The following is a 12,806-nucleotide window of genomic DNA, read 5'->3' as shown; positions in this document are numbered from 1 at the left end:
AGGCAAGTGCTGAGCAATAAGGAATCCTGAACACTGGGCGACGGGACAGTGGCTGGGGGTGACGAGGCCTTGTAACGGAACTGCGCCGTGACGGTGGGTTTGCCAGTGTTAGGAAAATCAAATTTGCCTTTGTGGTTGCCCAGAAGCTAACAAACAAGTACATTTTTTTAAATTGTGAGGCTTCTGGACTCTATTCTTCAGGATGGGATGAAGGGAAGGAACAAAAATAGTTTAAGTATTTCATTTACTTTGATCAAAATGATAGGTTTGTAGCCTAAGTCAAAAGGCTCAAAATACTGTAAATGTCAAAGAAAAGATTTTGTTTTGTCTTTGAAGAGGGGATAACTGGGTAACTAACTGAACTTTAAAATTCGTAAATGAAGAAAGAAAAAAAGGTGGCCTAGTAATCAGACCATCCCTCTAAAGCAACCTTAAAAAAATGGCACCAATCACACAAGACACAGGAAGAGGAAAAGGGCCTACAGATATCAAGACTTATTATGAGGATGGTATGGTACTGCCCCCAGGATGGACAAACAGACCAAAGGGCTAGAAGAGAGCGCCATCCATTCTTTTGCACACGTACAGAAACTAGACTGTGACAATGCTGGCATTGAAGATCAGCGAGGAAACAAAGCTCCATTAATTAGATGGCACTGAGACAACTGGGCTAAAGTCAAAAGTAGGCATTTCACACAAGATAAAAAATAAATAGCAAAAAACATATGAAAAGATGAGCAACCACACTAGTAATCACGGAAATAAAAATTAAAACCAGGAGATACCATTTCACACCCACTAGATAATTGAAAACTAAAAACTGAGACAATACCAAGCGTGAAGGAGGCCAGGAGCAAGGGAAACTCCCCTCTGGACTGTGGAGAGTGTACACTGTGCATCACTTTGGACAACACTTTGGACAACAAGTTGGCATTACAAGTTAAACCTAAACAAATGCCTACCCTTGGACCCAGCAATTCTACTCCTAGTTATACTCTCTAGAAACCTTTGCATGTGTTCTCCAGGAGATATCTCCAAGAATGTAAACCATAAACTGGGAAACATATTCACCTACATAACACAGATAAGAGCTAATATATCCTTAATATTAAAACAAAAAAAAAATTTAACAAATCAATCCAATGGTCAAAAGAATTAGAAGAATCAAAGATGACACCTATGTTTCTAGTCTTGGAGAACACATAGATGCTGGTGACATCTCTAAAATAAGGAACCAGAAGAAGGAAGAGCAAAGTTTTTGGAGGGGAACAGAAAGAGAAAATTATGGAGGGGTAGAAATAATATTGTTTGGGACATGATAAATATGTGGTACTAGGGGATATCTATATTGATAAGCTCAGCAGGGAGGTAAAATTTGAATCTGAAAAAAAAAAACAACCCACTCACCCCATACACACTACTATCTCCATTTTTACTGTACTGTGTGACTTTCTGAAGACATATGTTTTGGGCTCAGGATTTTTAGCAATTTTTCTGGATACTCTTTAAATATATTTATATTACATGATCACTCTGGCCAAAGAGCTACCTACCTAAGGTGGTTTCCCTTACCATGCTGGAGAAATACATTTGAAAGAGACATACAGATTATTGAAAATTCCTAATGGTGTCCTTACCAGTAGACACATTTATGTGGTTGGGAAATAAAAAGCTTAAGAGGCAAAGACTGTTAATGCCCGTTATTAAATTTTCACTTGTAAGTTTTACTACAATTTACATTCATCCACTTTGGTTTTCATTGTTGATCACTGAGCATATTTTACTAATTATCATTTTACATTATCTCTACTGGGTTTTCTTCTCCCTATAAACAGGCTTTAAGACTTCACTAGCTCTTTTTTTAAAAAATTTATTTATTTATTCTTGGCTGCGTTGGGTCTTCGTTGCTGCACGCGGGCTTTCTCTAGTTGTGGCGAGCAGGGGCTACTCTTCGTTGTGGTGTGCAGGCTTCTCATTGCAGTGGCTTCTCTTGTTGCACAGCATGGGCTCTAGGCGTGCAGGCTTCAGTGGTTGTGGCAAGTGGGCTCAGTAGTTGTGGCTCGTGGGCTCTCGAGTACAGGCTCAGGTGGGAGCAGCTGTGGCTCACTGGCTTAGCTGCTCTGCAGCATGTGGGATCTTCCTGGACCAGGGCTCAAACCCATGTCCCCTGCAGTGGCAGGTGGATTAACCACTGAGCCACCAGGGAAGCCCCACCAGCTCTTTAAAAGCGCCATTATCAAGCCTACTTATAATGACTCTCCTTTGCCACACCTGGCCGCCTCTTTCCACCAGGCTTTCACTAGACTCTACTGCAGTGAGCCTGCATCAGAATCACCTGGCGGGCTTGTTTGACCACAGGCTGCAGGGTGCCACCCCCGCAGTTTCTGATTGGTAGGTTTGGAGCAGGACTGCGAATTTACATTTCCTAACAGGTTCCCAGGTGATGCTGATACTGATGATCTGGGACCTCACTCTGAGACTCAGGGCTCTACCAGCGTGCCTCCTGCCTCATACTATTTGCCAATTTTCACAGCTAGAGCCACTTAACTCACACGTGTTGATAATGCTCCACACAGGTAATAAGGAACACAGGCCTCTCATTGGTTCAGTGCGACGTAACTTTACGTCAGATGTGACGTGGGTAGCAGAGCTGAGCCTTTGCTGCGTTTTCCAGCTCCCGTACTTCATCCTCTCCCGGATTCTTTGCTGAACGCGCTATTTCCTCCGGCACTAGGACGCTTTGATTTCCCTTGCTCCGTTCCTTCTGGAAGCTGAAGATGAGCAGGTAAGTTCACTTCCCACATCTGGGAATCTACCTGGTTGCCTTCTGGACATCTGTGACGGTGCTGGTTTGCCTGCGCTGATTTTTTTCCGTTGTATGTTGTTAAGACTTGGAAGTTTGCCTTTTCTGTGCCAGTGAGTCTAGTGTCCTGGGTCTGGCGTTCCGGGCCTGACTTCAAATACCCCAGGCTACCTTCTTCTCTGCTTTTCAAACAGCTGAACAATGTTGTTGTTACTTCTATGACTGCTGCCCCTTCTTTCCATATCCTGATTTCTGTATTTACGGACCCCTCAAGCCCGGGCTCCATCTTCCTAATGCTCTGAGACTCAGGGCTGACTTGGTCTTTTTCCTCTATGAATGATTACTTTTCTGGTAAGATCATGAACCTTGGCTGGAAAGTTTTTTTTTTTTTTTCTTTTTTTGCGGTACGCGGGCCTCTCACTGTGTGGCGTCTCCCGTTGTGGAGCACAGGCTCCGGACGCGCAGGCTCAGCGGCCATGGCTCACGGGCCTAGCCTTTCCGCGGCATGTGGGATCTTCCCGATCCTGGGCACAAACCCGTGCCCCCTTGCATCGGCAGGCGGACTCAACCACTGCGCCACCAGGGAAGGCCCACGGCTGTAAGGTTTTTTTTGTTTTTTTTTTTTCGGTACGCGGGCCTCTCACCTCTGTGGCCTCTCCCATTGCGGAGCACAGGCTCCGGACGCGCAGGCCCAGCGGCCATGGCCCACGGGCCCAGCCGCTCCGCGGCACTTGGGATCCTCCCGGACCGGGGCACGAATCCGTGTTCCCTGCATCGGCAGGCGGACTCTCAACCACTGTGCCACCAGGGAAGCCCGGCTGGAAGGTTTTAATGCCACCTACATGCATGACTTAGAGCCTAGTAAGTGAACTCTATTTTTTTCCTTTTTAAACCTGTGTCAAGGAGGTCTATGGGCTTGCCATGCAAAGTGTAGTCTGAGGATCAGTGGCTTTCAGCATATTAGGGGAGCTTGTTAGAAATGCAGAGCTTCAGGCCTCACCTCAGATGTACTGAGTTAGAATTCATGGTGTAACGAGCCACAGGTGATTTTCATGCACATTGTAAAGAACCGATGTGTGGTATAGTGCCTATAGGATGAACTGCTCCCACCTGAGACTAGTTATTATGACTCTCAACCTTACCAATCACTACTTTTTCCAACTTCCTTATTGCTACTGATGTAATTCTACAAACCTGTGTTGGGTGAGTTTCCTGATGACAATGTGAACTATGACCTACAACCCATGATTCTGTAGGAACCCAGAGTCTCTCTGTGTATATCTCACATTTGTTGTTTCTTAGTATATCTTTTGCACAAGGCCTTTTCAACTATGTCAACATACCAAAGGAATATTGGCTTTTGGCCATGATCTGATGTGGGCTCGGATGACAGGCAGCCTGAGGGTCCGGGGCGGATAAGTACCACTCAAGTTCAACAATAAATTTTAGGTGCTTAATGTAATGCTGGCCCACAGTAGGTGACCATCCAAAAATCTCTCATCAGTATTTACTATGGAGAAGGTGTTGAAAGTAGATCGGGCTGAGTGAACTAACCCCACCCCTGGGCTTTGGTGTTGGGTGGGGCCAGCAGTACTGGTCTGGACAGTCACCACTGAATGGCCTTGTTGCCAGAAACCCATCCCTGAAGGAGCAGGACTCCAGCCAGTGACCTAGTCCACAAGTCAGGTCCAACCACTGCAGGGGAGTGGGGCTGGTAAGATATATACGGAGTGTCAGAACCTCAGTCAAGAATGCCTACATTCAGAATAGGGATACAGCTCCGAAAGGAGGAAACTGCCACATTAACCTGGAGACCCAGGTGGACAGGCCCTTATTCATAAGTAGTGCCATAGAAAGAACATGGATTCTAGAATCCAAGCTGGGTTTGTGTGACCTTGAGTAACTATCCTCAGATGGTCTTCCTAGGCAAATGAAAACGCATGTCCAGGGTCTACTAGAGGACTCAAATAGTAGATGCTTATTAAATGGTAGCTACTATTTATGTTTATTATAGAGGAAATCATATTCTTATGTGAGCCTATGGACCTCAAGACTGCTTCAGGTTCTCTGAATTCTGATCCGCCTGGTTGGAGGGTTGGGTAGCTAGTATAGTACCTCATTCAGGATTTGGGCAGAAGGAAACACGCATGCTCAAAGCACAAGTGCTTAGCTAGGTACAATGGAGGACTTTTTTTTCCTTTCCTCTTCTGTTCTCTTGTCACGTGATGACTAACTTTAGAGTTGTGTTTGGATTCTTTTTTCTTTTCTTTTTTTGTGTGTATCTATGGTAGATTTTCGGTTTGCAGTTATCATGAGGTTTTGATATAGCAGTCTCTATATAAACAAGATTGTTTTAAGTTGCTGGTCTTTTAATTTCAAATGCATTTCCAATATCCTGTATTTGTACTATCCTCTTCTTACAGTTGCTGGTTTTGATATCATATTTGTGTGTGGATGATTTCCTACCTTTACAGTATGTTCGCCTTTACTGGTGAGCTTTCCCTTTTGTAATTTTCTTTTCTCTAGTTGTGACCTTTTCTTTTTCAACTAGAGAAGTTTCTTTAGCATTTGTTGCAAAGCTAGCCTGGTGGTGCTAGATTCTCTTAGTTTTTGCTAGTCTGTAAAGCTTTTGATTTCTCCATCAAATTTAAACGAGAGCCTTGCTGGGTAGACTATTCTTGGTTGTAGATTTTCCCCTTTTATCACTTTAAATATATCATGCCACTCCCTTCTGGCCTGCAGAGTTTCTGCTGAAAAATCTGCTGCTAGCCTTATGGGAGTCTCCTTGTATGTTATTTGTTGCTTTTCCCTTGTTGCTCTTAATATTTTGTCTTTAATTTTTGTCAATTTGATTACTATGTGTCTTGGTGTGTTAATCCTTCGCTTAATCCTGTATGGGACTCTCTGCACTTCCTGGACTTGGATGACAGTTTCCTTTCCCATGTTAGGGAAGTTTTCAGCTATTACCTCTTCAAATATCTTCTCAGGCCCTTTGTCTCTTTCTCCTTCTGAGACCTCTATAATGTGACTGGTAGTGCATGTGATGTCCCAGAGGTCTCTTAAAACTGTCCTCATTTCTTTTCATCTTTTCTTTATTCTGTTCCATGGCAATGATTTCCACCACTCTGTCTTCAGCTCACTGATTCGTTCTTTTGCCTCATTTATTCTATTGATTCCTTCTAATGTATTTTTCATCTCATTACTGTATTCGTCAACTCTGTTTGGTTGTTCTTTATATTTTCTCTTTGCTAAGAACTTCTTGTAACTTCTTGATCTATGCATCCATTCTTTTCCTGAGTTGCTGGATCATCTTTATGATCATTACTTGAAACTCTTTCTTGGGTAGATTGCCTATCTCCATTTCACTTAGTCGTCCTTCTGGGGTTTTATCTTGTTGCTTCGTCTGCAGCATATTCCTTTGCTGTCTCATTTTGTTTAAATTTCTATTTGTATTTTTGTTTCTGTGGTAGGTTAGTTACATTTCTCAACCTTGGAGAAGTGGTCCTCGTCCTAGCAGTGCATTCCCCTCTCATCAGTCAGGGGCAGTGACCAGCTGTTCCCAGGGTAGGTTCTGACCTGAGTTTATGGTCTCAGCTCTGCAGGCTGTAGGATCATAGTTTTCCGGTGTTTGTCCCCTGGTGGGTGAGGCTGGTCTGGAGGCTTGTGCAGGCTTTCTGGCAGGAGGGACTGGTGCCTGCCCACTGATGGGTGGAGCTGGGTCTTGGCCCTCTGGTAGGCAGGGCCATGCCAAGGGATCTATCTAGAGGTGGCTGTGTGCTCAGGAAGTCTTTGGGCAACCTATTTGCTGATGGCTGGGGCTGTGTTCCTGCCCTGTTGGTTGTCTGGCCTGAGACGTCCCAGAACTGGAGCCTAAAGGCGGTTGGGTGGGGCCAGGCCTCGGTGCTTTATGACCCAGGCAAGATGTCTGCCTTCAATGAGAGTTCATGTAGATGACGCTCTCCAATATTTCTGCCACTGCCACCAGTGTCCATGTTCCCAGGGTGAGCTACAGCTGCCCCCCCCACCTCCCCAGGAGACCCACCAAGACCAGAAGGTAGGTCTGGCCTGGGCTCCTACAAAGTCACTGCTTTTGCCCTGGGTCCTGGTGTATGTGAGACCTTGTGTGCACCCTCCAAGAGTGGAGTCTCTGTTTCCCCCAGTCCTGTGCAGCTCTTGCAATCAAGCCCCTCTGGCCTTCAAAGACAGGTACTCTGGGGGTCCTCCTCCCAATGCCAGACACCTAGGCTGGGAAGCCTGATTGATGTGGGGCTCAGAACTCTCACTCCTGTGGGAGAACTTCTGCAATATAATTATTCTCCAGTTTGTGGGTCACCCACCTGGGTGGTATGGGAATTGTTTATATCACGAGTTCGCCCCTCCTACTGTTTTGTTGTGGTTTCTTCTTTGTGTCTTTGGGTGTAGAATATCTTTTTTGGTAGGTTCCAGTCTTTTTTTTATCAATGGCTGTTCAGCAGTTAGTTGTGATTTTGGTGTGTGTGTGAGAAGAGGTGAGCTCAAGGTCCTTCTACTCCATCTTGTCCATCCCAGATTCTTCATCCACTTTGGATTGTGCCAGTTAACATACAGAGCAAGATTCCCTGGTTTTTCTCCCTTTTTAAAAAAATTGAAGTAATATTCATTCTTCTTAAAAATTTGAATTCTGGCAAATGTGTCTACTTGTGTAGCTACCATTACAATAGAGACATAAGACATGTCCATAACCCCCAAAAGTTCCTCCTGGCCTCTCTGCAGCCAATCCTCTTACCCCCACCCATTGCCCCTGGCAACCACTGATCTGATTTCTGTCCTCAGGTTTTGCCTTTTCCAAAAATGGAAATCATACAGCCTATAGTCTTCTGTGTCTGGCTTCTTTCATTGAGCATGATGCTTCTGAGATCCATCCATGTTGCTGCAGGTATGAGTAGTTCTTTCCCATTTGCTGCTAAGTACTGTTCCATTGTATAAAAGTATGTAGGCATCTGGCTTGTGTCCAGTTTTTGGCCATTATGAATAAGATCCTATGAATACCTGGAAACATGTCTTTCTATGGATCTTTTATGTTTTCACATCTTTTGGGTAAATATCTAGAGTGGGACTGCTGAGTCACATGGCAAGTGAACATTAAACTTGAATAAGAAACTACAAAACTTCCGAAGTTTGTATTCCCACCAGTATGTATGAATTCTAGTTGCTCTGTATCCTTGTCAGCACTCGTTATTATCATTAAAATTCTTTTTAGCCCTTCTAGTCATGTCTCTAGTACCTATAGTAGAGGTACTATATAGTATAGTCAGGTCTTCTTATTGTGGTTTTTAACTTACATTTCCCTAATGTCTAATGATGAACATCTTTTTATGTACTTATTTGCCAGTCATCTACCTTTGGTGAGTTATCCAAATCTTTTGTCCACTTATTAATTGGGGTGTCTTTTTAATAAAGTTACAATTATTCTTTATATATTGTTGGATATAAGTTTTTTTCCAAATATGTTTTATAAATATTTTTTCCCACTCTGTGTCTCGTCTTTTATTAACAGTATCTTTTGAAGGGTAAAATTTTAAAATTTTGACTGAAGTCCAATTTATTTTTTTTCTTTTATGTTTTGTGCTTTTTGTGTCCTATATAAGAAGTCTTTGTCTATCTCAAGATCACAAAGATTTTCTTGCACATTTTCTTCTAGTTCTTTATATTTTAGCTCTTATGTATAGGTCTCTGATCCATTTCAAGATAATTTTTGTGGAGGATATGAGAAAAGGGTTGAGGCTTTTCTTCCCCCCAGTATGTATGTGTATGTCCAACTGTGAGAGCACCATTTGTTAAATAGAGTATCCTTTCCTCCATTGACTTACCTTGGCACTTCTGTCAAAAATCAATTACCCATGTGTGGTTTGGTCTATTTCTAGGTTATATATCTTGTTTCATTGATCTATACACCTCACCCTACACCAATATCACACTGTTTTGATTTCTGTATCTTTATAGTAAGTTTGTAGTAAGTAATAATACATTGGTCAAAGAAAAAAAAAATCCAAGAAATTAAATTATTTTGAACTAAATGAAAATGAAAACACAACTTATCAAAATTTGTGGGATGCATCAAAAGCAGTGCTTAGAAGGAAATTTATAGCATTGAATGCATGTATTAGAAAAGAAGAAAGATATAAAATCAATAATCTAAGTTCCCACCTTAGGAAACTGGAAAAAGAAGAGCAAATTAAATCCAAAGTAAGCAGGAAAAAAAAAAAGAAAAAAAAAGAAATACATCAGAAATCAATGAAATTGAAAATAGGAAATCAATAGAGAAAATCAATAAAATCAAAAGGTAGTTCTTTGAAAAGATCAATAAGATCAATAAGCCTCCAGCCAAGTTAAATAATAAGAGAGGACACAAATTACTAATATCAGAAATGAAAGAGGGGACATTACTACAGGTCCAATAGATATTAGAAGGATAAAAAGGGATACTACAAACAATTCTATGCCTACAAATATGATAATCTATATGAGATGGACCAATTCCTTGAAAGACACAATTTGCCAAAATTCACACAAGAAAAAATATATTCTGATTAGGCCTGTAACTAGTAAAGAAATCGAATAAATGATTAATAACCTTCCAAACTAGAAAGTACCAGGCCTGTGTGGGTTCACTGGTGAATTCTACTAAACATTTAAAGAAGACATTATACCAGATCTCTACAATCTCTTTCAGAAGGCAGAAGCAGAGAGAATATTTCCTAAATCATTCTATGAGGCCACCATTACTCTAATAACAAAAACCAGACAAAAACATTATAAGAAAGGGAAAAAAAACTACAGACTGATATCTCTCGTGGACATAAACGCAAAACCCTCAACAAACTATTAGCGAATTGAACTCAACAATGAATAAAAAGAATTATACACCACAGCCAAGTGGGATTTATCCCAGGTGGGCAAGGCTGGTTCCACACTTGAAAATCAATTAATGTAATCCTTTGTATCAAAAGGCAAAAAAATAAAATCACATGATCATATCAATAGATGCAGAAAAATAACTTGACAAAATCTAACACTCATTTGTGATTAAGAAAAACCTCTCAGTTAACTACAAATTGAGGGGAACTTCCGCAACTTGAGAAGTTCTCAGCTGTTTCTTTAAATAAACTTTCTTCTCCCTTCTCCTATTGCCCTGCTGGGATACCTATTATCCTAATGGTGCCCCTCCTGAAAGAGTGAGATAGATCTTGCAGAATTTCATTTTTAAATGCTATTTCTCTTCCTTCTCCTTGTATAAATTTTAGATTTCTGTCTTTGAGCTCTCTAATTCTCTCTTCTTTGTGGTCTGTTCTGCTTCCAATGTTTGTTTTTTTTTTTTTTAAAAAAACCATTTATTTACTTTTGGCCGCATTGGGTCTTAGCTGTGGCACACGGGCTCTTCGTTGCGGTTTGCAGGCTTCTCTCTAGTCGTGGCATGTGGGCTCTCTAGTTGTGGTGCACAGGCTCCACAGTGCGTGGGCTCTGTAGCTGCAGCATGCAGGCTCTTTAGTTGTGGCATGTGGGCTTAGTTGACCTGCGGCATGTGGTATCTTAGTTCCCCGACCAGGGATTGAAGCCGCATCCCCTTCACTGGAAGGCAGACTCTCAACCCCTGGACCACCAGGGAAGTCCCCTTTCAATGCTTTCTAATGCATTCTTTATCTCATTTATTGAGTTCTTCAGCTCCAAAACTTGTTTGGTTCTTTTTTTAGAGTTTAAATCTCTTTGGCAAAGTATTACTTCTGTTCATTCATTTTATTCCTGAGCTCACTGAACTGCCTTTCTGAATTTTGTTTGCTGAGTTTCTTCATGTTCACTATTTTGAATTCTCTATCAGTTAGATCACAATATTCCATGACTTTAAGTTTGGTTTCTGGGGAACTGTCATTTTCTTTCTGTGGTAGTGTTACCCTAGTTCTTCATGGTGCTTGATGAGATGTTCCTCTGCCAGCACATCTGAAGTAGCAACAGGTCAGAAATCAGAGGCTTTCTGTTTTCCAGTAGGTGGCACTATGGCGTAAGTTTTTGGTTTCTCTTACCTGAGCTGCCTTGTTACATTTGAGAGTTAGCACTTTCTACCCTGTACTGCCCATAACATGTGGCCCCCTGCCCACATTATCAGTTCTTGCATCTCTGGGGTCACTGGTGCCTTGCTTGTGCCAGTGTTGCTGGCATCACCACCTGGTGTACCAGGATGGTGGGCTCTCCCTTGTGTCTGGGATCCCCTGAGTCACAGGCTCTGCCACTGCAGGGGGAGAGTAAGGGAAGGGGGGAAGCAGGAGTTGTGAGGCCACCTCTTCCGTGTCTGGTATTATAAGGTTAGTGGGCTCTGCCGCTGCAGATTCGGGGGGAGGGGGCAGGTGGCTGGAGTGGTGGGCACATCAGTGGCTGGAGGGATGGGGTTCCAGGCCCCACTACTGCTGTTGCCCAGTTGCCTGTGGCCGCAGGTGTTGTGTAGCTGGAGTCGTGTGCACTGCCTCCCCGGCTGCTACTGGGTTCTCTGGGGCTGTGGGCTCAGCTGCTGTGGTGGGAAGGCCAGGACTACAGGTACCACCTCCGCTGTTTCCTCAGTTCTGCCTCCTATATGTGTTCCAGTCCACTGACCTCTAGATGTACAGATGTGCGGAATTCTCTAGCATCCTGGTGTGTTGGGCAGAGGCACCTTTGTTGAGTTATGAATGTTTTACTAGTTGCAGATTGAAAGGGAGAGACAAAGGTAGCTTTTCACTCCACTATGTTGCTGACGTCACTCCTCGGGAACTTCCTCAATGTGATAAAGAACATCTACAAAAAGCCTATAGCTAAAATCATACTTACTGGTGAGAAACTCAAAGCTTTCACACTAAGATCAGGTATAAGGCAAGGATATCCCTTCTCACCACTCCTTTTGAACACTGTACTGGAAGTTCTAGGTAATGCAATAAGACATGAAAAGGAAATAAAAGATATACAGATTAGGGAAGAAGAAATAAAACTGTCTTTGTTTGCAGATGACATGACAGTCCATGTGGAAAATCCAAAAGAACTGGCAAAAAAACTCCTGGAACAAATAAGCAATTATAGCAATGTTGCAGAATATAATGTTAATGTACAAAAGTCAATTGCTTTCCAGCAATGGACAAGTGGAATTTGAAATTAAAAACATAATACCATTTACATTAGCACCCCCCAAATGAAATACTGAGGTATAAATCTAACATGATATTTACCAAGATCTATATGAGAAAAACTATAAAGCTCAGAACAAAATCAACAAACTAAATCAATGGAGAGATATTCCACATTCGTGGATAGGAAGATTCAGTACTGTCAAGATGTCAGTTCTTCCCAACCAAAATCCCAGCAAGTCAGGCTGTGGATAACAACAAACTGTACAGTTTATATGGAGAGGCGAAAGATCCAGAAGAGCCAACACAGTATTGAAGGAGAAGAATAAAGCTGGAAGACAGACACTGTCTGACTTCAAGACCTATGATAAAGCTATAATAATTAAGACAGTATGGTATTGGCAAAAGAATAGAAAAACAGATCAATGGAACAGAATAGAGAGCCCAGAAACAGACCAACATAAATACTGGATATAAACATCATGGAGTAAGTCTCTTCAGGAAGGCAGTAAAGGGTGCTGGGACCCTTCCATTGCCTTAATGCACTAGCTAGAACTTCCAGTACAATGTTGAATCAAAGTGGAGAGAGTGGACATCTCTGCCTTGTTCCCAGTCAGAAGGAAAGCATTCAGCATTTTACCATTAAGGATGATGTTAACTATTGATTTCTTCAGGCTGAAGGAGTTCCCTCTATTCCTGTTTTGCTCTTACTTTTGTTGTTGTTCTGTTTTTGTTTTTTGTTGTTGTTTTTTTCCAAATCATGAAGGAGGTTGAATTTTTCAACGGCTTTTTCTACATATATGGAGATGATCATATGTTTTATTTCTGGTTTTGATTTGTCTGATATGGTGAAATACAATGATTTTCAGCTGCTGAAC

At 42.1% G+C, this 12,806-nt stretch overlaps 1 protein-coding gene across 1 annotated transcript in view; it reads right to left on the bottom strand.

Moving 5' to 3' along the window:
- ACBD6 (acyl-CoA binding domain containing 6) overlaps positions 1-12,806 on the bottom strand; it is a 228,953-nt gene that overhangs the window by 365 nt on the left and 215,782 nt on the right. The gene's annotated exons all lie outside the window — the stretch shown is intronic.

This window comes from Lipotes vexillifer, unplaced genomic scaffold (genome assembly GCF_000442215.2).
Source record: "Lipotes vexillifer unplaced genomic scaffold, Lipotes_vexillifer_v1.1 scaffold76, whole genome shotgun sequence".
Taxonomy (NCBI): Eukaryota; Metazoa; Chordata; class Mammalia; order Artiodactyla; family Lipotidae; genus Lipotes; species Lipotes vexillifer.
This window is presented reverse-complemented; position numbering and strand designations above follow the sequence as displayed.